The following is a 25049-nucleotide window of genomic DNA, read 5'->3' as shown; positions in this document are numbered from 1 at the left end:
AGCATCTGCACAGCCCTGCAGCATCTGCACAGCCCTGCAGCCTCCCCACAGCCCTGCAGCCCCTGCACAGCCCTGCAGCATCTGCACAGCCCTGCAGCCCCTGCACAGCCCTGCAGCCTCCCCACAGCCCTGCAGCCCCTGCACAGCCCTGCAGCATCTGCACAGCCCTGCAGCCCCTGCACAGCCCTGCAGCCCCTGCACAGCCCTGCAGCATCTGCACAGCCCTGCAGAATATGCACAGCCCTGCAGCCCTGCACAGCCCTGCAGAATCTGCACAGCCCTGTAGCCCCTGCACAGCCCTGCAGCCCCTGCACAGCCCTGCAGCCCCTGCACAGCCCTGCAGCATCCGCACAGCCCTGCAGCCTCTGCCCGGCCCCGCTGGCCCGGCCCGGCCCTCCCGCCGCCCTCACCGCTGCCCGGGGCCGCCCTGCAGCGCCCGCCCCGCCCGGCCGTGCCCGGGGCCGTGTCCCGATGTCACAGACACCGGGGCTCCATGGCCGCACCTGCCGGGCCGGCTCAGCTCGGCTGGAGCGCTCCTGGAGCTCTCATGGAACCGGGGAGCTCATGGCCTTTGGAGAGGGGGCAGCCGCTCCGGAGCAAGGCACAGCCTTCATGGGGTTGTGCAGAGGGAAAATCAGAAGGGCCAGAGCCCGACTGGAAGTTAATTTATCCACTGCTGTAAAAGACAATTAAAAATGTTTATATAATTACATTATGAATTAAAGGAGGCCTCAGGACAATCTCCAGCCTTTACTGGATTTCAGGGGGGATAACACAGTGACAAAGGAGAGGAAGAGGCTGAGGTACTTAATGTGTTTGACAGACACGACCTCCCATGACAAGATGACCCACTTAGTTCATGAGGGAGAGGCTCTGGCTCTTGTTCCCCAGGAGTTTAGTAAAGCCTTTGATGCTATTTCCCACAGCATTCTCCTGGAGAAAGTGGCTGCTCATGGCTTGGACCTGGCACTGTTTGGGTGCAGCGCTGGCTGTGGGGCTGGGCCCAGAGATGGGGAGTGGAGTCACAGCCAGGTGGCAGCCAGTCATGGGTGGGCTTCCCCAGCTCTCATACTGTTTGATATCTGTTTGATATCTGTATCAAGAATCTGGAAAAGGGGGTCAGGGTCATCTGTCATTTTGCAGATGACACCAAGCTGTCAGGAATTTTGGTCTGCTTCAGAAAGGTTCTGCAGGGGGATCTGGATAGGCTGGATTGATGGTTTAAGGCTAAAGGTATGAGATTAGTAAAACCAAGTGCCAGGTCCTACACTTGGGTCACAGCAACTTTAGGCAAAATGCCAGGCTTGGGGCAGAGTGGCTGGAAAGCTGCTTGGTTGAACAAGACCTGGGAGTAGTGGTCAACAGCTGAACAAGAGCCACTGTTCCTGATATGAGTCAGGATGCCATTGGCTTTTGGACACTTTGGGCTCATATCAGGAATAGTGGGGCCAGCAGGACTTGGGAAGTACATCAAGACCCCTTGCAATCACTTAATTCAAGGCAGAAGACATTCTGTAAAGGCTTGAATTATCTGCAGACTGCTCAGCTGAAAGACATAGTGGATGCTCAGTTTGTTCTGCATCCTTATTCAGAATCCTTATTTGTGTCTCTGTTCAGCTGTTCCTAAATATTCATATTCTAAGTGTAGAACAGATCAAGGATTGCTGATCACTTTAAAAGAGGTATAAATGAGATCACCCTGCCCTTTGCATAAAGCCATAGCAGCCACATCAAGTCAGTGAACTATTGTAATAACATAAATAATTTTAAGTTTAGATCTTAAAAATTCTAAGAAACTCAGCCTATTAAATTCCATGGGAAACTGAAAACCTGAAGTGAACTAAGAGAGAAGAGGGACCAGCTCCTGGACAGGCTACGTTACCATAGGCATTGCTAACCCTGCCCTTACAGAGTCTTGCTTCAAGAGCTGCAAGAGTCATTCCCAGCTGGTCTTCCATATATATTTAAGTAGAGCATGGCAATTAAAACAAATATAGTGGGTGTCACAATGCCTTCCAGGATCTGCAGGCAGCCTGTGCAGAAATTTTGTCACAGCTCTATCACTTCAGAGCTAAACATTCTTCCTTTAACAACACTCACTGCAATTTGTATCTGGCAAAAGAAGCCACAAACATCAACATTTACAGATATGCTATGTGGCTACTAAATTCTGGAAAGAAAATCTGATTCTCTGTCTGTCCAGACCACATGGGAGCCCTGGACATGTCAAAGAGGAACAGCAGTCCTTCCCTGAATCTGCAGTTGAAGATGAGCAACAACTGCAGGACATCATCAGAGATAAAAGCAAACAAGAGCTGTAGTGATAGGGCAAGGAGTAATGGGTTCAAACTGGAAGAGGATAAATTTACATGGTATATGGAAGAAACTTTACTGTGAGGGTGGTGAGTCACTGGCACAGGTTTTTCAGGGAAATGTGGATGCCCCATCACTGGATGCCCCATCATGGCCAGGCTGGATGGGGCTCTGAGCAACCTGGACTAGTGGAATGTGTCCCTGCCCAATGGCATGGGGTTGGAACTGAATGGTCTTTAGGGTCCCTTCCAACCCAAACAATTTTATATTTCTATGAAAAAAAGAGGTGGACAGTGTCTAATGGCTGTCACATCTTTATCTAGGAAGCAGATGAGCAGCAGAATCAGCCTCAGAACTTACACTTTGACCTATAATTCTCATCCTTTTCTGCAGGGTCCAACCAAAGTATTTACAATTCTATGGCACATTATGCTGAAAAATTAGCTGTTACCAAATTGGCCATTCATTTTGTAACTACCCAAATGGAATTGCAGGATGCCTATTAAAAACAGTTTAATTACTTTTTGTCAATCCAACAGCCACAATCCAACCCATGCTAGATATTAGATCTCTGACCAAGGTGCAAAAGCTTCATTTAAAGTTTATAACTGCAACAACCAAAGACATTAGTTCACATGATCAAGGTCAAAGTGCTTCCCACAGCACAATACACTAAGAGAGTATTCCTCTGGAACCATGGAAACCAAAACAGAAGAGGAATGGGAATGTTCCATAAAAGAAACCTAGCAAGCCCACTGTGGGCTACTCTCCTGCCCTGACACTAAGTGCAATTAAAGGGTGAGATTTCTGCAAGGTTTTTTTACCAACACCATGTGCAAGTAACACAGTAAATTGTATTTTCCTATCATATACAGCGTATCTTGTCACCAAAATGTGGTTGGCACAAAGTCATCAGAGTACTCTATTGTCAGATCAACTGTCAAAAGTCATCCAGGAATAAATAGTTATTTTTTTTTCTACTTAAAACACATGGTTTGTGAGCAGGGAAAGCCAACAAACTATCATATTCTACACACCTACATATCAGATGACTGGGATTCTTCAACAAAACTCTACTTGGAAATTTATTAACTTGAGTTTTAGAGCCTGCTGCCTGTATGAACTATGCTCCTGCAATGTTAGCTGGTTTTTGTTTTTTTTTTCAAATAACTTGATTTGTTAAAAACTCATTTTTCTCAAAACTGCTGCAAAATCAAAACAATATGTGAAGGGGGAGGAAGAGAGAAGCTCTCCAGGCATTAGATAATTTTTGCTTTATCTCATGAGTACTTCAGAGAGGTTTTATAACTCCTTTTGGATCTCATTCTTGTCTTTCTCTAGGATCTCACCATTGTGTAGAACATGGATCTGGGATGCTGAGAAGTCACACACTGTTGTAGCAGCAAATTATTTTCAATCTCATTTTTAACCTTGTGTAACCATGTATGCTGCTTGTGTGTCTGCTCCCTCTGTCCCCAGTGAATTTTAGATTCCTTGTTTCATAGTCACCACAACAGAACTGGATGGATCTCACTGACACAAAGTTCCCAAAAGCTTTTAAAAAGAGGTGGGCTAAGAGGGGAGACAGAATTAACTCAACCTTTATTGGGCATGAGCAAATCCACTGTGAGTCAGGTCTGAGTCTTATTTAGTTACAAGCACATACCTGCATTTACAAAGAGCAGATCTTAGGGGCATTACAGTCACCTTTTCTTTTCCAGTGAAGAATATGCTGCAATGTCACAAGTAAAAAATCTCAGAACTACAGAATCATTTAGGATGGAAATGAACTTTAAGGTAGCCAAGTCCAGCCATTACCCAGGACTGCCAAGTCCACCATTGTAGGACTTGGTCCATACCTATACATATTTTAAATAGCTCCAGGAAGTTGGCTCCACCACTTCCCTGGGCAGCCTGTCCCAACATTTATAACCTTTCTGGTGGAAAAAGTGTTTCCTAATGTCCAATATAAACCTCCCCTGATACAACTTCAGGCCATTTTCTCTTGCCCTATCACTTGTTACCTGGGAGAAGAGAGTGACCCCCAACTGGCTACAACTTCCTTTCAGGTGGCTGTGGAGAGCAGTAAGGTCACCCCTGAATCTCCTTTTCTCCAGGCTAAACACTCCCAGCTCCATCAGCTGCTCCTCACAGGACTTGTGCTCCAGACCCTTCCCAGCTCCATTGCCCTTCTCTGGACACGCTCCAACCCTTCAATGTCCTTCTTGCAGTGAGGGGCCCAGAAATGGACACAGGGTTTGAGGTGTGGCCTCACCAGTGCCCAGTACAGGACATTAGTTCACATGAGCCCTGGCCCTGCTGGGCACACTATTGCAGATACAGGCCAGGTGACATTGGCCTCGGCCAGGTGACATTGGCCTCCTTGGCCACCTGGGCATCTCTGGCTCATGTTCCTCAGCCTCAGCCCATCAATCCAGCCTGCCCAGATCCCCCAGCAGAACCTTCCTGCCCTGAGAAGATCATCAGCAGTTCTGCCCAGCTTTGTGTCATCTGCAAACTGACTGAGGGTGCACCTTTTCCAGATTGCTGAAAAATACATTAAGCAGAACTGGCCCCAATACTGAGACCTGGAGAACCCCACTGGTGACTGGCCACCAAGTGGATTTAATTTCCTGCATCACCACTCTGGCCCAGTCATTCACCCAGTTTTTTAGCCAGCAAACTGTACTCCCATCCAAGCTAAAATATATTTGTATCCTTTATACACACACTCCACATACAATAACACCAAGAATGATGAAAGTGTCCATGTACATATGTTCTTCAGAGTACATGTGCAGAGTATAAAATAACCAAATGGTCTTCAAAAAGATAAACCAAAGCAGAATTTACAGAGCTGATTTCATCACAGTAAAAAGGTAATGGAAAGAGATGAAGAAGATATTATTTGCAGAATAGTTCCATTATTTCTAAATTTACATTGATTTCTACTAATTCTTTTTTTTTTTTTTTTACTGACATTTACAAGTTTTTCCTGATTACCTTGAACTGAATTTCATCTTCACTCACAAAAATAGCAGCAGCAGCTATAGTTATATGCCATGGGCTGTGCACTCAGATGGTGTAAATCAGGTAGATCTAGTGACTAGGCCAGGCTTGAGGAATATTATAGATGCTATTCTCCTGTGCTTTCTTATGACCACAGTGGTATTAGCACATATTTCCCTGCCTATATTTATATTTTGTGGAATCATTGGTCTACTGAGTTTTGTTTGCTGCTTTGTTCTTGTTGGGGGCATTTTTGACAGTCAGCTAAATTGTGTTGTGCTATTTGTATTTACTAAACACCAATTACCTTTTGGCTTCTCTTGTTAGGCAAAAGAAAAAGGAGCTACTATCTTGGAAACCATCTCAGTGAAAACTATCCAGGAAAGATCAGTAGCACATAATGTCCTAGAAAAGGCAGAACCCTCTACACAACACACACAGGACTGTCCTGCTGGTATGGCTGTGCCATCTACAGAGGCCCCAAAGAGCAGGAAACCTCAGGGCTGTCACTGCAGTGTCATCTCACCAGAAGTCCTGAAGACTTACTTTTAGTCTCACTTGTGAATGTTCCACACCAGCTGCAGATGATTAATCCTTAAATATGGATATTAAGATCCACCTTCTGTTTCTTAAATAGCTTTAAGAACTCACACAATTCTTCAGATATATCTGTTTCAGAGTTTAGTTTTGCTCTAGCTTTATGAAATCTCCATCTTCAGACTATAATTACTTCCTGTAAACTTTGGAATTTAAGTAAAGAAATTCAGTGTGGCCCTTCAGATTTCCAGACCAGCTTCTGATCTGTTTGTGGAGGTTTATTGTATCATTTGTTCCTAATCTCTGTCCCACCAGAACAAGGCTTCCTGTGGCAGCCTAAAAATTATCATCTCCCTGCTGCAATGAAATTCCTCTCCAGTATCCCACACAGTCTCAGGAACCTTCTTGAAGAAGACATTAGGTGCAAAATAAAACCCTTTAAAGTGGGAAGCAGCACTTAATCTACAGATAATAAGAAGTGTTCAATTGACTCTATCAAGTCTTATTTGCTGAGCCTTGTCCTTTAACTAGTCAATATTTGTAAGGTGTAAACCCGCTCTTCTCAAACGTTATCTGAAGGCTTTCCAAACCATTTAAGGTTCATGAGTCTTAAGCCTATGATACATTTTGTTCACAGGTTTTCTGGAATTTTCTGGAATGTTTTATAGCACACACTGACATCAGAGAAGGCAAAATATTCCTCTGCTAGCACCAAGTGGGCAGGCTCTGAATCTAAAGGTGCTAATAAATGCATAAGCCATTTAACCACACAGGATGTGGTATCTTGAAAAAGGTCACCATTCATAATGAAGACATTTGTGGCAGGATCTCAATTTCACAAATTCAGCCATCAGAAATGAAAAATTAGATAGAAAGTATGGTTTTCATACAGTTCACTGAAGCTGTTTTTCTGGTTTTGTTAGATTACAAGTCCCAGTTGCTGCACAAAAAAGTCAGCTGCATAATATACCTTATTGCACAAACTAACATTATATATAATGCAATAATGAATACATGCCATAAACAGTTCTATGATTCTGTTTGTCATTGTAATATGACTTTATTGTACACTTAAAATAATACTAGTTATTTGTGGCTTTTACACATCTAGAAGTGGGAAGAAGGTACCATACGGTGATAAATTGCTGATAATTAATAACGTAGAGATAAACAACTAGAGAACTCCTTAAAATATTCTTGATGATTTAAGTATTGTAAGGTAGGAATGAAGCATGCATCAAAAATAATGACAGATTTGAGGCAGTGGAAAACAAATCATTCCTCATCTAAGGGTGTGAAAACCTGTGGAAACCTAAAGGAGCTCTAGAAATTACACTGGCAATATCCCTGGGAGAAAATATTAAAGACAAGAAAAAAATTTTGCAGAGGATGTGTAAAAACATGTTTTATTCAAACAACAGCTACTGTCAGAAAAAAAATGGTCAAGCTTTTGTGTACACAAACCACACTTCAAGAGCAGCCTAATGAGTAGTATTACAGGAAGCATTACAAGTTCTTCGAGAAATACTTAACTATGAAGGAAGAAAGGAATATCACAAGTTCAGCCATTCGTGGCAGTATAGCTGAAGTTGGATGTCTGAACTGTGTAAACAAGCCCCTTACATTTTTTCACTGATTGCAGAAATTTCACATCATGCAGCTGTGACTCCCTTCCAGAAAATGTCTCCTAATTAGCTCATGTATATTTTTAAACTGCATGTTATATGGGCAATGAAACAGAGGAAAGGCAAATTAACAATGAATAAATCTCTTTCACCCGTCACTTACCATAACAGTTACTATGTTCTCTCTCACACAGACACACATACTCCTTCCTCTTACTCACATGGCTCTCCTGAGAAAGAGAAATTAAGACCCTCTTCATAACTCTTCTTAATTTTGTTTGCAACTGAAATTGAATTGAATACACAAAATCCAGTCACATTTCAAAACTGAAGTCACCTGTCCCACCTCTGTCTCAGCTTCCTGTATGCTGCCATTGAATATTCAGCAGACTACACAGAAATCCTGGAAAGGGAGGGCAACTTCTGAAGGACCATGTTATGGACCAGGAGTATTCCCTATTCAGAAAAAAATAACCAGGAAAATTACCTTATTGCTGCAAAGAACTTGCAGAAGCAGAACTCCTTAAGCTGATGTAAATCACCATGGTGTTTCCATAGCAAAAAAGGCATTTCCCTGTAGTTCATTTGTCAGAAAGCACTTCTAAGTGATATTAAGAAATATCAAAACTTATCAAGAATGATCTTATTCTAGAATGTCCATTAAAATAAATAAATAAATAAGCCTTCAGCTTAAGCACCTGCTCTGCTTTTTCAAGGACATTAATTCACCTGGGATTCTCCATCTTCAGCTCCTCCTTGCAGCTCCTCTTCCTAGTCCTCTCCCCACCTTTGGAATAGGAGGAAACTTTCTCTCTCAGAAAAGCCTTATCTCACAGCCATTTGAAACCAGCAGATGCAGGCACCAGCTCCTGGTCTAGGAGAGCAGAGTCTTTCTCCCCTGTGCCTTACATTACCATGAAAAATTCTCACAGGGAGGACAATCGACCTTTCCTTTGAACAGGATAATCAGGAACTTTGAGGAGTTTTTTTCCCATCTGGGGTCTGCTTGAAGGCTGAAGTCCAACCCTCCCTTTTAGGTGCCCTTTCATGACAGTTTTTCTCCATCTGGGAGGGCAGGAAGAGGCATTTTCTTTGCAGCTGCTGCTCATGAATCAGCTGGCAGCCGCAGTGCCCATATTCTTCCTCCAGGACTTCTAGGACATGGCATCCACAGCACTGCAAATTCCTAATAGCTCAGAGAAATCTGAAGCTTTGTTCCAGTCAACAGCCTGTGCTCTGGCAGCAAGAAGCTGGGTTTCTGCACTTTTGTTGCATATTTACTGTAGGTCACCACTTGTAATTTCCTATTCCCAGTGCTCAGGCTTTGGTCCTCTACAATGTCTTGCTTTTCTCACACTTCACTGGCCTTCTGTGTTTTACATTAGGCAATCAGCAGGATGACAAATATGACAGCAGTCTCCAGTTCAGCCTCCCAAGTGTTCTCAGCCAATATGCCAAAAATAAAATGGCTTTTCGTTTTTGTTTTTTTTTTTTAATAATGTTATCTGGGTGGTGGCTATAGGAATCTGTTGATCTTGCCATATGTTCCAGATTTTCATATAGAAAGATGGTGATGTTCATACAGTAATTATTTCAATAGCACTTGTTCATGGTTTAAAAGGAGTGTTTGATGTGCACATACATAAGCTATTACACCCAATTAAAGCATCCTGCCCTTGGGCACACAGGACAGTTAGCACACAGGAGCAGCAGATTTATTTGTGTTTTCAGTCTGGTCATAAAATTGAATCACTGTTTGTCTCCAGCTTAACCCCCTTACAATTGAGTGGCTGGAACAAAACTACAGACGAATCTAATAGACTCAGTCTCTTCATTGAAGAGATTGTACATGTCCCAGCTAAATTGGATAGTACAATTTTCTGTCTCTGGCAGTAACATACACTGCTGAGCTTCCCAGGGAAATCAGAGAACTGGTAGCCTTGTACCTGCCCCATGAAACTGCAGATAAAATCACTGGCCCCTACCTGAGGTCTCTGGGGCAAGAGCATCTCTTTGGCCCATGCTGTCATTGTGACTAGCACAGCAAAGCTTCACCCAGGCCTCGCAAACAATGCCATGGAGAAAGCTGGATACACCAATGTGGAAGAAATACAACATTAACTTTTCAAGCAGTATTGGCTGTTTCTTTGTATCTTTAAAATCTATGATTCATAAAAGCTGTAATCTGTAGCCTTGAATACGTCTTTGCCTGTCAGCCCTGCTCCAGGAACTCTTTCCATGTTGACTTTGGCCTTCGTCTGTTTTTGTGGACCTGCCTGACATTCACTGGATCTGACCTGTGGATTGACCTCCTGGTTTGACCTCAACCCTGCCCTATCACCATGGCCTTGCATGATGATCTGGAAACTTGGTTGAACCTGTGATCTCATGACCTCCTCTGCTGCCTTGCAGGTGGTGATGAGATGGGCCCTGGCTACTGAGACTTCATAGACCCCAGAGGAGACCCCTGTGGTTCTCTGCTTCCAGGGAGCTGCTGGCTCTGGCTGTACACAATCATCCCTTCTTGAAGCACAGCACCAGTATTTCCTTGGCTAGTAAATAAAAAGCAGAATTGTTTTTGTGGTTGAATGAGGTCACACAGAGCCCTAAAGAAAGGAGAGTGAAAAAAAAAGCCACAAACTGGAACTTAAAAGGAGAATGCTGCCAAGCAAGGACTCATCTGCAAGCTCCCAGAGCACTGACTTCCAGAGTAGATGATTTCACCTTGTTAGCAAAGTGTCCAAGTCAAGCTTCTTCAGAGTCAATCATCAAAAACCAGAAAATATTTGTCATTTGGTATTTGCACTCCTTCATGAATCTTCCTGGCTCTGAAATTGGGCAGCACTTAAAGGAATAAGGCAGCAATACAGGAGAACAGAGCCCTTTGTTGTGTGCCTTAATCCCATTAGGCAGAACAATGAAATCTGTAGCTGAACTGCAGCTGGATTTTAGCAGCATAAAGAATTAGTTTGCTTTGATTTCCCCATGTTACCACTGTGTAATCCCCTATACTCTCTGTAGAATGATTTGAAGTCTGTTGTTTCCATTCCAGCATTTGGGGCCAAGAGTTACATTAATGAAAAAAGTAGCTCATATCTTCAGCCATGGAAGGTCACTGCTACCTGATGCTGCCTGTGATTTCTTTGAAATAAAATGGTTAAAATTTCATTTCAGCTGCCTCTAGTGTACACAACAGGGGGAAAGTTAAATTTTAAGAGAACACTCAATTTTCACACCTTAAAAAGGGAATTCTTGGAACTAGTAACAAGTTGCCCTTTTAAACAAAAAAGGCTTTGCAGGATTATCAATCAGATGTTGTAATAGAGCAAAAGGCAGACCTATAGGGATATTTAGCTATTGACTGGTTATTTGCTGCATACACATGAGTAACTAGAGCTCTGTTTGCTCCTAATAGTATGAAAGGTTACATGGAAAAATACACTAACTTTGAGTTGTTAAGTAATTTGGAGATTCGCTGTCTGGTCAATGCATTGATTTGGATGTAAATTGCTTATAGTTTGGTGTCCTAATTAGAGTTGCAGTGTTTAGAACAAAAATATCAATATGTTCACTAAGAATTGTAAATTAAGTTACTGTGCACTGTGTTCATTTTCATCTTTTTTTAGTATGTTGCATTTAAAATTGCTCAATACTTCATGTTATGTAGTGGGAATTTTTGCATATTTTTTGTTCTGTATATTAAGGCATGGCTCAGTTTTATAATGCTGAACTTCCAAAGGTACTGCAGTCTCACAATGGCTTCAAAAGCTTTTATGAGTTCTCAGCACCTCTGAAAATCTGTTAATCCTGAATGTCTGCACCTACATTTTAATCAGCTATTTAGGCCTTTATGGTCAGTGTACCCACCACCTTATCCCTCTTCCAGGGGAGCCACTTAGATGTGTCTCCTGACTCCCTGTTTCTAAGGCAAAGAGGGGTTACAATGAGATTGCCCACCCTCATTTTTTCCTCCTAATATTTCAGTATTTTGCAGAAAAGGGAAAATATCTTCAATGCCAAGTTCTCCAAGCAGGAGAACTGCCAGAGAGGATGCATTTTTATTTTTTTTTGTCTCTGTGATAGGATAAATTCTCCTTTCCAGTTCCTCACTTGTGCTTCCAGGCATGCAGTAACCATCTGCCAGAGTGCAGCCCTACAGCAGCAAATGTGTACAATGCAAATTGGAAATGCAGCAAGGTCTCTCAGAGATGGGAGTAAAAGGCCTTCTCACTAGTAACAGTCTGTCATAGTAGCCACTGTAATTTGTCCCCTAGAATTCTCATGTATAAATAGGAATAAACCCCATTCTCAAGATCTCAATTACACACATGCATTTGGATTTTCCCAAAGCAGCCCATTCTTTGCTTCCCCAGGCAGGGTGCATTTCTCAGCTGTTGATATTGAGTGTTAAGGTATTCCTTAAGAGCTGAAAACATTTTATGAACATGTCTTTACCAACCACTTTTTGTAGATATTGACATGGATCTCTACTCCTCTTGCTTTAACTAGTTTTAACCAGAGGATTATATACTCTATTTCTAAAATGCTCATGCAATATTAGATGATGAAACATTAAGATAGAGGAAGAAAAATAGAGATATCCCAGGGCTTCCATACAGGTAATTTTGCCACAGGTGCACTAGGCACAGTTTTGGTTAGATACAGCAAAATCTGATCTCCAAGATGAACAAACACTCTGGAGAAGACTAAGACTGTTTGGGCTGTTTTAATGGTTTTGCCAATACATAGGTTCAATGGTACAATGGAAATATCAAAATAATGCCAGTAAAGCCACAGTTGGTTTATAAGTGCTTTGATATGATTCTGTATTAGGATCAACTTTCTGAAAATAACTCCACTATATATAAATAACTATTGACACTCACCTGGCTGGGAAGGGGTTTCCCTCAACAGAAGAGTTCTGGATGGGCTGCACACACAGCACACACAGAACCTGAGCACACCTGTGAGGCTTCTGGAGAAGATTGGTTTGAAAGACTTGCTTCATTCAGATTGACCTAGAAAATTAGCTTAGCTGTTTGCCCAGCTAAGCATCCTTTTGACCTCCCTGCTATCTGTTAGCTCTGTGCAAGGCATGTCTGCACTGGCATTGACTCAAGGAGGGAGAAGGCAGACATTCATTTAAAAATAACTTAGACTCGCTTTAAATTCAATTCATTCTTCCAGAATAAAGTCCTGGGTTGGAAATACAGAATCAGCACTTGTGATACAAAATCAAGGATATTTATTTTCCATGGGGAGCAGAGATGATGCTGTATTTTCACTTGTTCCCTGTGTCTATCAATCTCAAATTGTCTGAGTCTCCAGTCCAGGAACTGATCAGGCTCAGAAGTGGCTCATTTTTCTGTAGGCCCATAGGTACATACAGAGCAGCACTCTCAATTTCACATGAGAGGTTTTTTAAGCAGCATTTAAAGAAATTCATGAGTCACCAGGTGACACCCCTTGAACAATGAGAGCTTTATTCATCAGTAATGTGAAAATGTGGCCAAAGCTCATAAAATACACTCCACAGAAATCATCTGAAAAGGCAATAAAACACCTCTGCAATACATTCATTTTCTTGACTGTCTTTGTCTGTACATGCTTCTAAACAAAGGAGTCTTTTTTCATGTAGTTTACACTATTTTGGTCTCTATGTCTGACTAGCCTCTTAACTGATGGACCTTGAGATTTTTGGGTTTGGTTCAATCTTTTACAGAGAGTTATGTTGACATGATGTCTGATATGGATCTGGACTCCCAGCTCCCACCATACTTCATGCTGTATTGAAGTCAAGGTTTTGATTCAAGTCCATCTCTATTAAGAGCTTATTAAAATTTGCAAGCACAGTGCATTTTTTAGTTGTTAGTCCTGTTTGGTTTAATATGATGCTTCCCTCCCCACAAACTCCCAAATATGGTTTGCTCTTATATCTGCTAAGATATTCAGCCAATGCGTAATTCTTTCCCAAGTCATGGAGACCATAAGTGGGAGTTGTACTGTAACTACAAAAAGGGTAATAGGGCACTGTTATAATACATGTTTTCGTTGTGGCAACAAGGAGAAACCATGGTTTAGTGATTTCACAACCTTGCAGTGATGTCAGACACAGATTACCATGCAAAAAATCCCACAAAATCCTGAAAGGAACTTGAATTCAGACTCAGTTCAAATTTCAACTAGATGAGCCAGATGGAAAAAGCAAAGATAAAAAAGGGAGGTTGGGAGTCAGGAAAGGGAGAAGGAGCAGAGGGACAGGATGCCAGCATATTTCCTCCTAAATTGTGTCACTTTGACTTCTGACAGGAGAAAGTTGAGGGTTTTATTGCATTTTCTAATATTCCAGGCTTTGGGACATTTATCTTTGCTATTTCTCTGCATCTGTCATCACACTATCAGCAGAGTTGTCCCAATAGCCTGTGTCTGGAAGCCAGCTGGCCCTGCTCCTGAGAGAAGACCCATCCCTCACATCTCCAGGCACTCCCAAGACACTGAAATTTTTCTTAACATTGTGGGGTTTTTCCCCCCATCAGACTCATACCTATATCTCATTTTTTGGTTGAGCAAACATCCTCTTTGGGATGAAGAGGCTCAGAATAGAAGCATAAAACACGAGATTCTGGCACCTCTAAAGTCTGTGGGAATTATGCCACTGACTTCAGTGGGGCCAGCATTTTAGCCAGAGCTTTCCTCCAAAATCAGCATTTGTCACCCATCTTTAACATGGGCATTACAGAGAAAAATCAAAAGGAGGGACCTGCTCTTCCCTCAACAGTGGTCCCTTCTTGAACAAATGACAGGAGGGAAATTCCTGTTTATCCAAGGTTGTTATCCAGGAAGGCCCCAGAGCTGACTGAAGCACAGCTCAGAAAAGCAGTCACCAGCACTGGTCGGTGGTGGGGCCACCAGGAGCTGTTTCAGGGCCTGGGACATGGACAGCTCTGCAGCCCTCCCCACCCCTGGCAGCCTCCAGCCAGCACCTTGTACCACCCCTGCCCTTTTTCTTGCAGGGCAAAACTGACCCCATGGCTCTGGCTCTGAGGGATCACAGCAGAAATAATATCTATAGATCCCAGGAACCACTGCAGCTGAGCACAATCTTCCTCGTGGTCCTCACCATGAAGACACAGCAGAGATTTCTATCCTGGATGTAACCACTGACTGTCACAAACCTCCCAAAGGGCTTTAAACTATTAAGCACCTGTACAGTGGGACAGAATGAAATTCTCAAGTGACTTTAGGCTTTAGGAGATGTTTAATTTGGCTTCAAAACTTCTAGCCCATCTTCAGCTTCACTCAACAAGCTTTTGAATGTTCCCACAAAGCAAAGCCACGAGCCAGAGAACCAAACCAGGCAAATGCATTAACTTAGGAGCAGCAGCAAGTGCCATTAGAGAATGTGTATGTGTTAAACAACAAGCACCACTAAATCCACAAATAGCTTTTATTCTATTTGCTGTATCTCATGCACACAAAGTGTCTGGTTATTCGTTGCCTGCCTTAGATTCTGCTTGGTTTTGTTTTTATGAAGGATTAAAAACAAATTCTCACTTTAGCTCACTGAAAAAATAGGGTCAATATGTTCATTAATCACCATCAACAGCCCACTCCACCTTTGTTCACAGCCACAAGACTCAGAAGATTCACAACACACCTGCCAATGACACTGCATTTCACATTAGCAATCTGGTGTAAAGAAAAATGTACCCTGAATTAAAGTTGCTCTCAAGACTCACAACATAATGCATGTGGTATTTTAAAGTTCATGAACTATTGAAAACAGATATTTTGATTTGTCAAATTAATTGCTAAACTACTTTATGATCAGTATGGCCTCAAACTTCACTAACATTATAGAGGGCTTCTCTTCACTCCTCTTTTCAGTGCCTTTGCAGTTTGAGTTCACTCTTTTCCAAGAACCAGGTGCCCAACTCCCACTCCTCTGAAGTCTCCTGATCACCATATAATACCTGCTGTAGGATTAGCCCTACAGATAATTGGGCATTTCCCCTAGAACACTATTCCCATTAATCTTATGGTGAAGGGCTATCTCCTGCAGGGTCCTCAAATTGACTTAATGGCTCTTTTGCAAACATTTTTTGTGAATAGGCAGGAAGAAGAAAAGAAAAGAGAATGCCACTGTGTCCTCTAACACCAGCAAGGGCACTAAGTGAAACTTGCAGATAGCAGGTTCATAGTGGAAACCAGAGCTGGGAGTTCACAGAATTAAGCTTTGGAGTACTTTTTTATGGGATGCTGAGAGTGGCTAAAACTTACATGAGCTTTACAAAAAGAGATTAGACATATTGACTGGAAAAAAAAATCCATGAAGAAATGTTAAACAAGATGTTCTTGTCACAGAGTGCACTGGTACCATGAATATGCTCATTCTAAGGAAAGAAAAGAAGATAAGTCTATATTAATAGCAAGTTATCCTTCCCATGAAACTTAGTAGGTATTAGGGAAAAATAACTAGAATGTATTCCTGATTTAACAGTATTTCATGCAGGTCTGGGCAAAAGGCAAAAAAAAAGAATGGACTCTACATGATTAAGTATATTTGCTTCAAGAATAATTTAAGAGCTTAGGGCTTGCCTTAGTTTCTTGCATTTTTATATCTGAACACTTTAATTGCCCTTTTATTATATTTGTTCAATAATTTTTACATTCACCTTTAATTATATTTTTTTATTGCATGGGACTGGGATCAAATTTGGATGAACTGCTTTAAATGGGAAGGATTGTAAATTCTGGCATATGGCTGGAATATTAAAATGAACAGTGTTCCTTTAATATAGAAAAAATTCTGCCTGGATAATCTATAAAATACCAAGAGAGCCCTTTCTCAAGACAGTCTGTGAGTGCCTATAGGAGTCAGCAAGGAGGACAGTGAGAGCTAATCAAGACATCACCAAGTATTTTGACCACTTAATTTTAACTGCCCAGGTGTGCCACATTTTTCCCTGGTCCTCTTAGGGGAAAGAAAACCCCAAGATGAATTCCAGTCTTTTTAATGAGATGCATGGTAAATGTCCTTCAAATAAAATGGTGCTTTTGTGATATGCTGCGTGTATCCAGTGAAGCTGCCCTATCAGAGTGAGATGTCAGAGAGGAAAAGCTTTGCAGCACACTGGATGTAAACAACAACAGTTTCACAGCATCAAGAGCTCTTAAAAGTTTCATAACTAGTTAGGACTCTTATTAATTAAACATGAGCCATATTATTACAGTTCTTGTACCAATTAAGCACTGAATTGGTGCCCTGATATACAGAGTGACAATGCTGTTGTCCTTTGTATCTTACATCAATGTTTTGACTTATTAGTTTGGGTGTTGAATCCAGATTTTCAAACATAGAATTGATAAAAACTGAAGGCTTCCATTATGTAGCTGTAGCAGTGGCCATATTTAGTAATTTAATCACTTTTCATGGGCTTGTACTAATTCTATCAATTCCATTTTATTTAAATGCCTCTGAAACATTTTGATTCAGAAGGAGTAAAAAAAAAAGAAAACACAACAAGAGTAGAACCTTATATTCACCTCAGTAATTCATTAAGCTCTCAATTTGATCAGAATTTTAACTGTCTTTGAAATCAACAACTTTTCATTTTCAACTCTACCCCAGATTCTTCTTTTGCTGTTTCCATCTCCTGTGAGAGGGAGTGGGTTGGACAGAAGGTATTTGATCACTGGTACAATAATAGCTTTAGTTTCAGCTGAATACATAAACGGGGGAATAAATGAAAAATGCAGTTATTGTGGTGTGGGCTCATATGATTAAAATTCCACAAGTAGCTCCTGGGTTCTAGGTAGGAGTACCTTCCATAAACCTGACCTGGTATTTTCTGCCTTAAGTTATGACAAATCTTCTATTTAGGTAGAAGATAATTTATTTTCCAGTGAATTTCCTTTCAATAGCTTTCATTGCTCCTACAACTGAGCCACCTGCTTTTCCTGTGTGAGGTAGGAGAGGCATGGCAGGCAGTGCTAGAGGGAGGCTCATGAAGGCTGGAGTGGTACGAAGGACCCATGACAGTCACACACCAACAAGATTTTCTGAGTGACCCTGAGAGCAGGGAAGAGTCAAAGTTAAACAATTCAGGTTGGTATGTTGTGTGCTCCTAACCCAGCACAGCATGCCACGTGGTCAGCCAGGGAAATAAAGAAAAATTAAAATAGCCAAACCAGTCCATGGGATGTATGCCACAACCACTTATCTGATGGTGTATGGAAAGAGGTTTCATGAGCAATCTGTGCTTTCAGTCCCCCAAAATATTTTCCCTTTGCTCCACAGGGAAGAGAAATGTTCAAAGCCTATTTCCTTTGTTCCACTCCACCTAGAGGTCTTCTACGTGGAGAGAGAAGAGGAGCCATCAAACCACATATGCCCACAGCAGAAGCACTGGAGTTTTCCCACCCCAGCCTTCATGGTTTCTCTGCACAGGACAGAGAGAAAAGAAGACTCTGAGGCATTTTTGCTACCAGAGAGGCCAGGGAACAGCAAGAACATCCCTCTGCTTCTGCAAGCAGAATACAGTAATGGTTGGCCCCTTTTCCCACACTGCGTTTTCTTCACAGTTGCCAGGATCTGTGTTTTCAGCTCCAAAACAACAAGAACTTTCACTTATCAGATGAATAATTTTAAGGGTTGTGCAAGGAATAACTGAAGTGCCTTTTCTCACAGTTTCCACAGGAGCACCAGGAGCTATCACTAGACAAGGGGTTCACAAGAGACAAAAGGACTGATTCTTTCTGATTTGTTTGTTTGTTTGTTTGTTTTTGTTTGTTTTTGTTTGTTTTTGTTTGTTTTTGTTTGTTTGTTTTGTGTTACAAATCCAGGACTAAAGACACCTGTTCTTGTTTGTACAGGAAACTGGTCATGCAACCTAAAGGTGTAGCCACTGATATAAAGTCCTATTTCCTTCCCACTTCCCTGCTCCAATGAAGGGCACAGCTCAACCAGAGTATAGACACAGCTTTTCTCTTAGGCTGAGATGGAAACTCACCTCAGGGAAGACTCATAAATACCAAATTACCTACTGCCAACAACTGTTCTGGACTATATTTTACCTGCCACATCTGCACCTCTGGTCAAGAAAGAAAAACCCTTTCCATGGAATACTCATACGAAGCCTGTCACAGCTACTGACCTAGTCCTCAGAAAAAGTTCAAACTATTGGCTATATTACATATTATTGACATTATTATCTCTTTAGGAGGCACAGCAACTCCCATCCTTGTACTGGCATTTGTAATTGCCAGAATAATACTCAGCCATCCATTTGCCTTTGTCCATGAGAGGTGACATATCCTGAATATGCAGAAGATTCCCTTCTTGACAGTCAGAACATTTCAAGCAATAGAAGGACACAGAGGGAGCAGCAGCAGCAAGGATTACATATTTCCTTAGACTGCAACAACACCAGGCCTGAGCACCAGGAAGGAATCAAGATTTTCAGAGGTTCAACAGGTGGTCTAGTGCTTCCTCACCACTTCAAACCTGGGCATCCTCTTCTGAAAATAATTAGCAAGCCATCTTGCACAGGGCTGATCAATTTATAGCCAGTAGACCCACACAAACTTGGAATATTTATTAACTACTCCTCTGTGATGTGTTCACAGCAGCTCATCCATTTATAACCTGCAGATCCACTGAAACTTTGAATATTTTTAATTACTCTTCTGTGATGTGTTCACTTGGCATGTGTGTGGAAATGCCCACGTACGTTTTCCATTGTCCAGTTTGCAGCCATTCCCACAGGGCACACATGGAGAAGCTCTGGTTCAATGCAGCTGAACTGGAGAAGAATATCAGCTGTACCTGTATGATCCTTGACAGCTGTTTTCCTGTAGCACCAAAAAACCTGCTGGGAGTAACTGTGAGCTGTCAGACTAGAAGGACTCAGGGTGCTTCTGTTGAGGAGATGAGTAGATTTAATTGCATTTTTTGGGAAGGGATCCCATTGTCCAATAAGGTATTAGAGGTACAAAACCAGGAGATTTTAATTTAAAGACATAAAAGGGGGAAGACTGTTCCCAGCCACACAGATATAAAAAAGACAATTTCACGTCTGGATGATTGACTTCAATTTACAACAATCTTGTAACAATAATCATTTCAATAATGTGGCTTGCCAAGGGTTTTAGGGCAGCTAACTGAATTATAGCAAATCTTTACAATTACAACGTTTGTAATGAACGCAGTTAGTGAAGCCTCAGCGGCCTCCCCTTATCGTTTACCAGTGAGTGATGGCTCATGGGAGGAGGCCACCCTTCAGCAAAGAGCAGTGGAGCAGCACAAAACCAGCCAAGCCTCAGCTTGACAGCTTCAAGGAGAAAGGGCTGCAGGGGCACACAGGATGTGCACAGGCTCCCCGTGCCACTCTTCATCATTTCTGCTAAGGGCTGTCTGGAAACTGAAAGAGAAAATTCAGATCACATATTAGGAAGAAATTCTTTACTGTGAGGGTGGTGAGGCACTAGCACATGTTGTCCACAGAAGTTATGGGTGCTCCATCCTTGGAAGTGTTTAAGACCTGGCTGGGATTCTGGAGAGTACCCAGACTGTGTCCTTTGAATGTGACAATTTCTCCCCTTTGTATAAGTCACCATCCCCCAGCAAGTTCTGTGTTTTTAAAACCTCAATAACAGTTTAAGACTATAACAGGAAAAACTAAAAAGCAACAAGAAATACATTTTGCCCATGACAAAAGTCATCACAAGACACTCAGGTGGATTTTCCTTCCTGACTTCCACCTTCATAACAAGCTGGAGAGTCAATGTCTCAAGTTTTCCCTGTGAGAGAGCCCAGCACCTGTGGGTAGATGACTTTGTCCAGCTCTCCTCACTCAGGCTGCTCACCAAGGCTTTTCTGAGCCCACAGGCAAGATCTAATGTGGAAATCATCAAACCAAGCATATAAATGTGCATGTTCATTGCTGGTACCCACACTGGAGTTTGTTAGTGAGATTCCTTCACAACCTACAGAGACAAAGAACAGCTTTGCCTCATTCAGAGGTGATTTCTAAAAACTTGAGAGGTCTTGTCACCAAGAACTGCCTGTGCCTCCAGGTCGCTTTATAGTGAGGGTGGCTGAGGCTGAGGCCAATAATAACAGTGTGACACAGACAAAAGATGTGAAACCCAACCCAGCAACCAAAATAAATTCCTTGTCTGGCACACAAATGTCTTCTCACTGTACCCTAAAGTTCAAGCCTGGCACCTTGCAGCTGCCCTGGCTGCCTCTTCCAAGTGTGGGCATGTGCTTGGCTACAAATGGACCACATGGATTTACTGCAATAATAAATTACACTCTGGGTTTCTGTCTGGTTAATGGTGACTTCTGCAAGCAACCAGTGGGAGCACAGGCTGGTGGAGCCTCAGATTCACACTGCAAAGGTCAAACATCTTTTGGTTTGACACAACCTCCCACCACAGCCAGTAAGTGCACACAAACTCTCAGCTGGTTTTCTTTATTGGCCTAATGTGCGATGTGTGACTGTGTCTAAGACCTCTGAAATTGTCTGCTGTCATTACATAAGTAAATAAGCAATAAACAAAACAAGTAGCACTTTCAGTGGGCTTTCAGGAGCTCTCTGTAACTACTGCACCTGGTCATTAACAGTTATCTCCTCTGCAGTCAATGAGCTTTTGCAACCTAGCAGTGAAAAATCATCTTTTTCATCACCAGCTATGAAAGTCAATGATTCAAAAATTCCCAGTGTGCTGAGATCACAATTTTTCCTGTAAATATATAGTCTTTTCCTTTGTGTTTCTTTAACTCCTGACTGCCTCTGACAGCTGCCTCTGATTCTATTACCCAACATTACCTGAGAAAGCAGACAACTTTTTCTGCTAGGTTTCTGCAGCACCTGACAAGGCAATGTTGATATTAATAAGGATTCATATCTTTCCAAAGGAGGTTCATAGTGACATAGAGATATCAGTGTCTTCCTGTAAGGAGCAAGGCTGAAAGACTTGAGTGCTCCCATCTCCCAGCTTTAGGACTTGCTTTTTCACTTTGCAGTATTGATCATTATAAGCCTGGGATATTTATTGTGCTCCTCTGATTTCCTTGCCAGTTAGAGTTATAACTAATTCAGTCAGAAAAACCAATAACCCACCTTAAAACTTCACTTTTCTGCCCTCATGACTTGACTCTGATGGCTCTTGGCAGACAACACTCCTCACACTCAGCCTGCAGACAAAGCTTGGTTTTCTTAATGTCAGCACAGAGAGCCAAGGTGGTTCTGCATTGTGCCAATGTACAGCACCTGAGAGGGAGAGAACAAAGAGCTCCCTCACATTCCTGTGTGTTACACCATCATGGAAAGAAACAAAAATGCATCCCAAATGAAAATTAGGAGGTCTTTTGTATCTGAATTATTCAAATGGGAGTTTGCTTTTAAGCCTCAAGCTGGAGGTAGTTTTCTCCCACAGCATGTTCTACATTCAGGATATTCAATATATAACTGTACAAACAGCTGGGTGTAGAGCTGTGCTGAACAAAGGGGAGAGCTGGCAAAGCCCTGCCACTGAACCTCCTGCCCCAATTAACCTCACTGCTGCGTGGTGCTATAATTGACTTCTGCTCTTTATTAAATACAGAAGCACTTAGTCCATTGCTCCTGAGCTTAGCAAGCTGCCAGCTGAGCCTTTTCTTCACCCCTCAGAGGAGCAAGGAGGCAGCATGAGAGCTGCAGCCCAGCCCACGCCCTCCTCTCCCCTGTGGGGTACCCACGTCTGGAAGAGAATGGCAGAGCCTTCGTGGGGTGTGCTCTCAGAAGCAGAACCAACACTCCCAGCTGCCCTGTCCCAGTCACAGATTCATTTTGTTTTACTAAATTGTTGTGGAGAATATCACAGTTGCCAGCAGAGAAGCAATGTGTTTCTCCATTAGGAAAAATTAAAACTCCGGTTCAAAAATTTCTGAAAGAAAAATATTCTTCTCTCCCTCCCTCTGTTAAAAAGAGATGCACACTTCCAGCTATTTCTGCTAAGAGAAATCAGACTTCCTACTTCAATGGGCAGAACCTTCACCAGGCTTTTCTTGCTAGCAAATGATCTGCAAGCTGAAGAAAACAAACTTTTATTTATTTCAAGAAGGCAATGCATGCACACAGAGCTCACAAACACCTTTGCCACTGGTGGGGGTACCTGTTGTGAAGAAGAGCATAAACCATCACTGCCAGATGAACCATGAAGGGCACTCGCTGCAGGCCAGAGAGCAGAAGGCAAGCCCTGAAATTGCTTGATCTTTTGTTGCCCCTGTAAGAACAGGAGTTTTATCTACTCCAGGGAAAATGGGAGGAAATTCTAGCATCTTCCCCAGCCTGGCCTTGTACAGAAGCAGAGGTCAGCCCAATTCTACTCTTAAGACACCAAGTTAGGACAGCAGAAAGGTGCAGTCCCTGATCTCCCTTTAGAAAACTCAAACTGACAACAACTCAGCTATGTGGAAGTTAACAGGAACCAACGCCAGAGAGTCCAGAGGTAGAGAAACAGTCAAGGAAGGGGTTAATTCTTCCAACGCCTTGGACCCTGTTTCTGGATAAGAAACATGGTGCTGAGGATTTTTTTGTTGAACTGAGTTATTTTTTGACATTGGCCTTGATTTTGTGACTGAGCTGTGATATCCTCTCTGGGAAAAAAGACATGGTTGTCCTGTCTTGTGGCTTTGTTTCCCAGCTCTTCTGGCCATTCTACATCAATGCTTACTCAAAGCAATGTAACAGGTTGTATTTCTAAGATAAATATTCTTGGAGATCTGAAAAGTAAGCCAGTTTTTTCCAATTAGTGGTTGTTATAGTCCAGCCCATCAATCCAGTAATAGAGTTTGGTTCTTCACCAGCCCTCATCGGTGTCAAAATCACCTGAAACATTTTGGAAAAAGATCACCCTCCTTTCTTCCTTGATTGGATTTTTCCTTTTTACCACAAAGATCTTGTTAATTGACAGAGTATGAAAGGGATTCAATGGCAATGAAGAAGAAAATCAAGTTTCATTTTTAAAGTGATGCCAAATACTACAAGTTTTTCCCTTTTTCTCTCCCTTGGTGAAAACTGCTTCAGAGTTCCCACAGATCTGGTTAAGAAGTAACTGTAGTAGCTCCACACAATTCATTTTAAGTATTTCACTTCTCCTCACTGACAATGTTACTTATTTGTTCACTGTGTTCAGAGGAAAGGTCTAAATGTGCCCAAACTGCATGAATAAGGATCTTCAGAAGTTCTATACATGCCAGAAGGGTCTTTTTACTCAGCAGGCTGCATTTTGGATTCCAGGAGTAATTTAATGAAAGAATTTCTGTTCAGATCTCCTATACACAAAAAGAGCATTCCAGGGTGAAATACAATTAAACACCTCAAGCATCACTTTTCTAACATTATAGTTTTTCTAAGCATATTTTTCTAAATCTAATACTGAAACAAGTTGAAGAAAATATAAAAGCATTATTTATTCTTCTGTCAAAGAGAAATTCCTGATCTTCAAAGCATGAAAACATTCTTCTACATTTCATCTACTAACTTGCATATTTTTCACATTTTGAAAACTTTTATACCACTTGATCATTTTCTCTTTTTTTGTTAGAGGTGCATTCAAGGAAAAAGTTTCCAATAATGATGCTCAAAATCTGCTCCTGCCCATTCTATCAACATACAGGTTTTTAAAATTTGTTTATGACCAATAATAATGGGAATAGAGAAAATAGAGAGTAACTCTTGACAGGTCCTTCTCTTTTTTTCTAGTGCAATGGGAGACACTAAAGGATTTTACTTTATCCCATAATCCATTTTAAAAAATCCATAAAATAAGTCTGTGATTTTCCACAAGACCTCCTAAGAAATAATTTTCAAAGCTTTATAGAATACTTTGGCCATTTTTTGCACTATTTCAGGTGACCCATAAGAAGTTTGTCCTTCCCAAACTGTTTATCATGTGCTGTTTGTGGCTCTTCCATACCTCCTGTGTGATCTTCTGGTTCTGCCTAACCCCAAATTAGGCAGCCAGATGTCCCACAAGCACTGTAAAATATTGATATGTGTCCCAGAGACTGGCAGGCAGCTGTATGGGCATGAGTGGTGACTCTGGAGCTGAGGGAGCTCTTGTATTCAGCACCCACAGCTCCTGCTCTGGAATGGCTGTTCAGAGATGCCAGTCATGACAGACAACCAAACACTTGGCCTCTGCAGCTCTAAATTTTGTGGCTGATCACAGAGCAGTCAAATAGTGATGACTTTTAGCCACATCAACTTAGTCTGAATTTAAGGCCTTAAGGCAGGCTTGAGAACAGAAAGACCATTTTCCATTACCAGAGCCATAAGGGTTGTTGGAAAACATATTGACATTAGAAGGCAGGCTAAAAGCAGTGTTTTATCTTTGAGTTTTTATTAATAACTCAGAATTTCCTATCTAGAGCTTACGTTATAAATGTTTAGTCTTATGTTCAGGTCTAAATTTGACAGATTAGACCTAGGAGTGGTATCATAAATATTCTTAAAAATAATCTCCTGTAAGACAAATAAATGCTGCACAATTACTTTTTGTGCAATAAAAAAA

The 25049-nt window shown here is 41.8% G+C and overlaps 1 protein-coding gene across 2 annotated transcripts in view; it reads right to left on the bottom strand.

Moving 5' to 3' along the window:
* Nucleotides 1–25049, bottom strand: part of LOC146768827 (uncharacterized) — a 38388-nt gene that overhangs the window by 5080 nt on the left and 8259 nt on the right. The window contains exon 2 of one of the 2 annotated variants that reach the window (XM_085586061.1): nt 504–21763. The gene's annotated coding sequence lies outside the window, so the exon portion shown is untranslated. Of the gene's footprint in view, nt 1–503; nt 24588–25049 lie in introns of those variants that run through there. The other variant, XM_085586058.1, reaches the window with a different exon arrangement.

This window comes from Lonchura striata, chromosome 1 (genome assembly GCF_050655825.1).
Source record: "Lonchura striata isolate lonStrDom1 chromosome 1, ASM5065582v1, whole genome shotgun sequence".
NCBI lineage: Eukaryota > Metazoa > Chordata > Aves > Passeriformes > Estrildidae > Lonchura > Lonchura striata.
The sequence above is the reverse complement of the archived record's forward strand: the minus strand, read 5'-3'. Positions and strand labels throughout refer to the sequence as shown.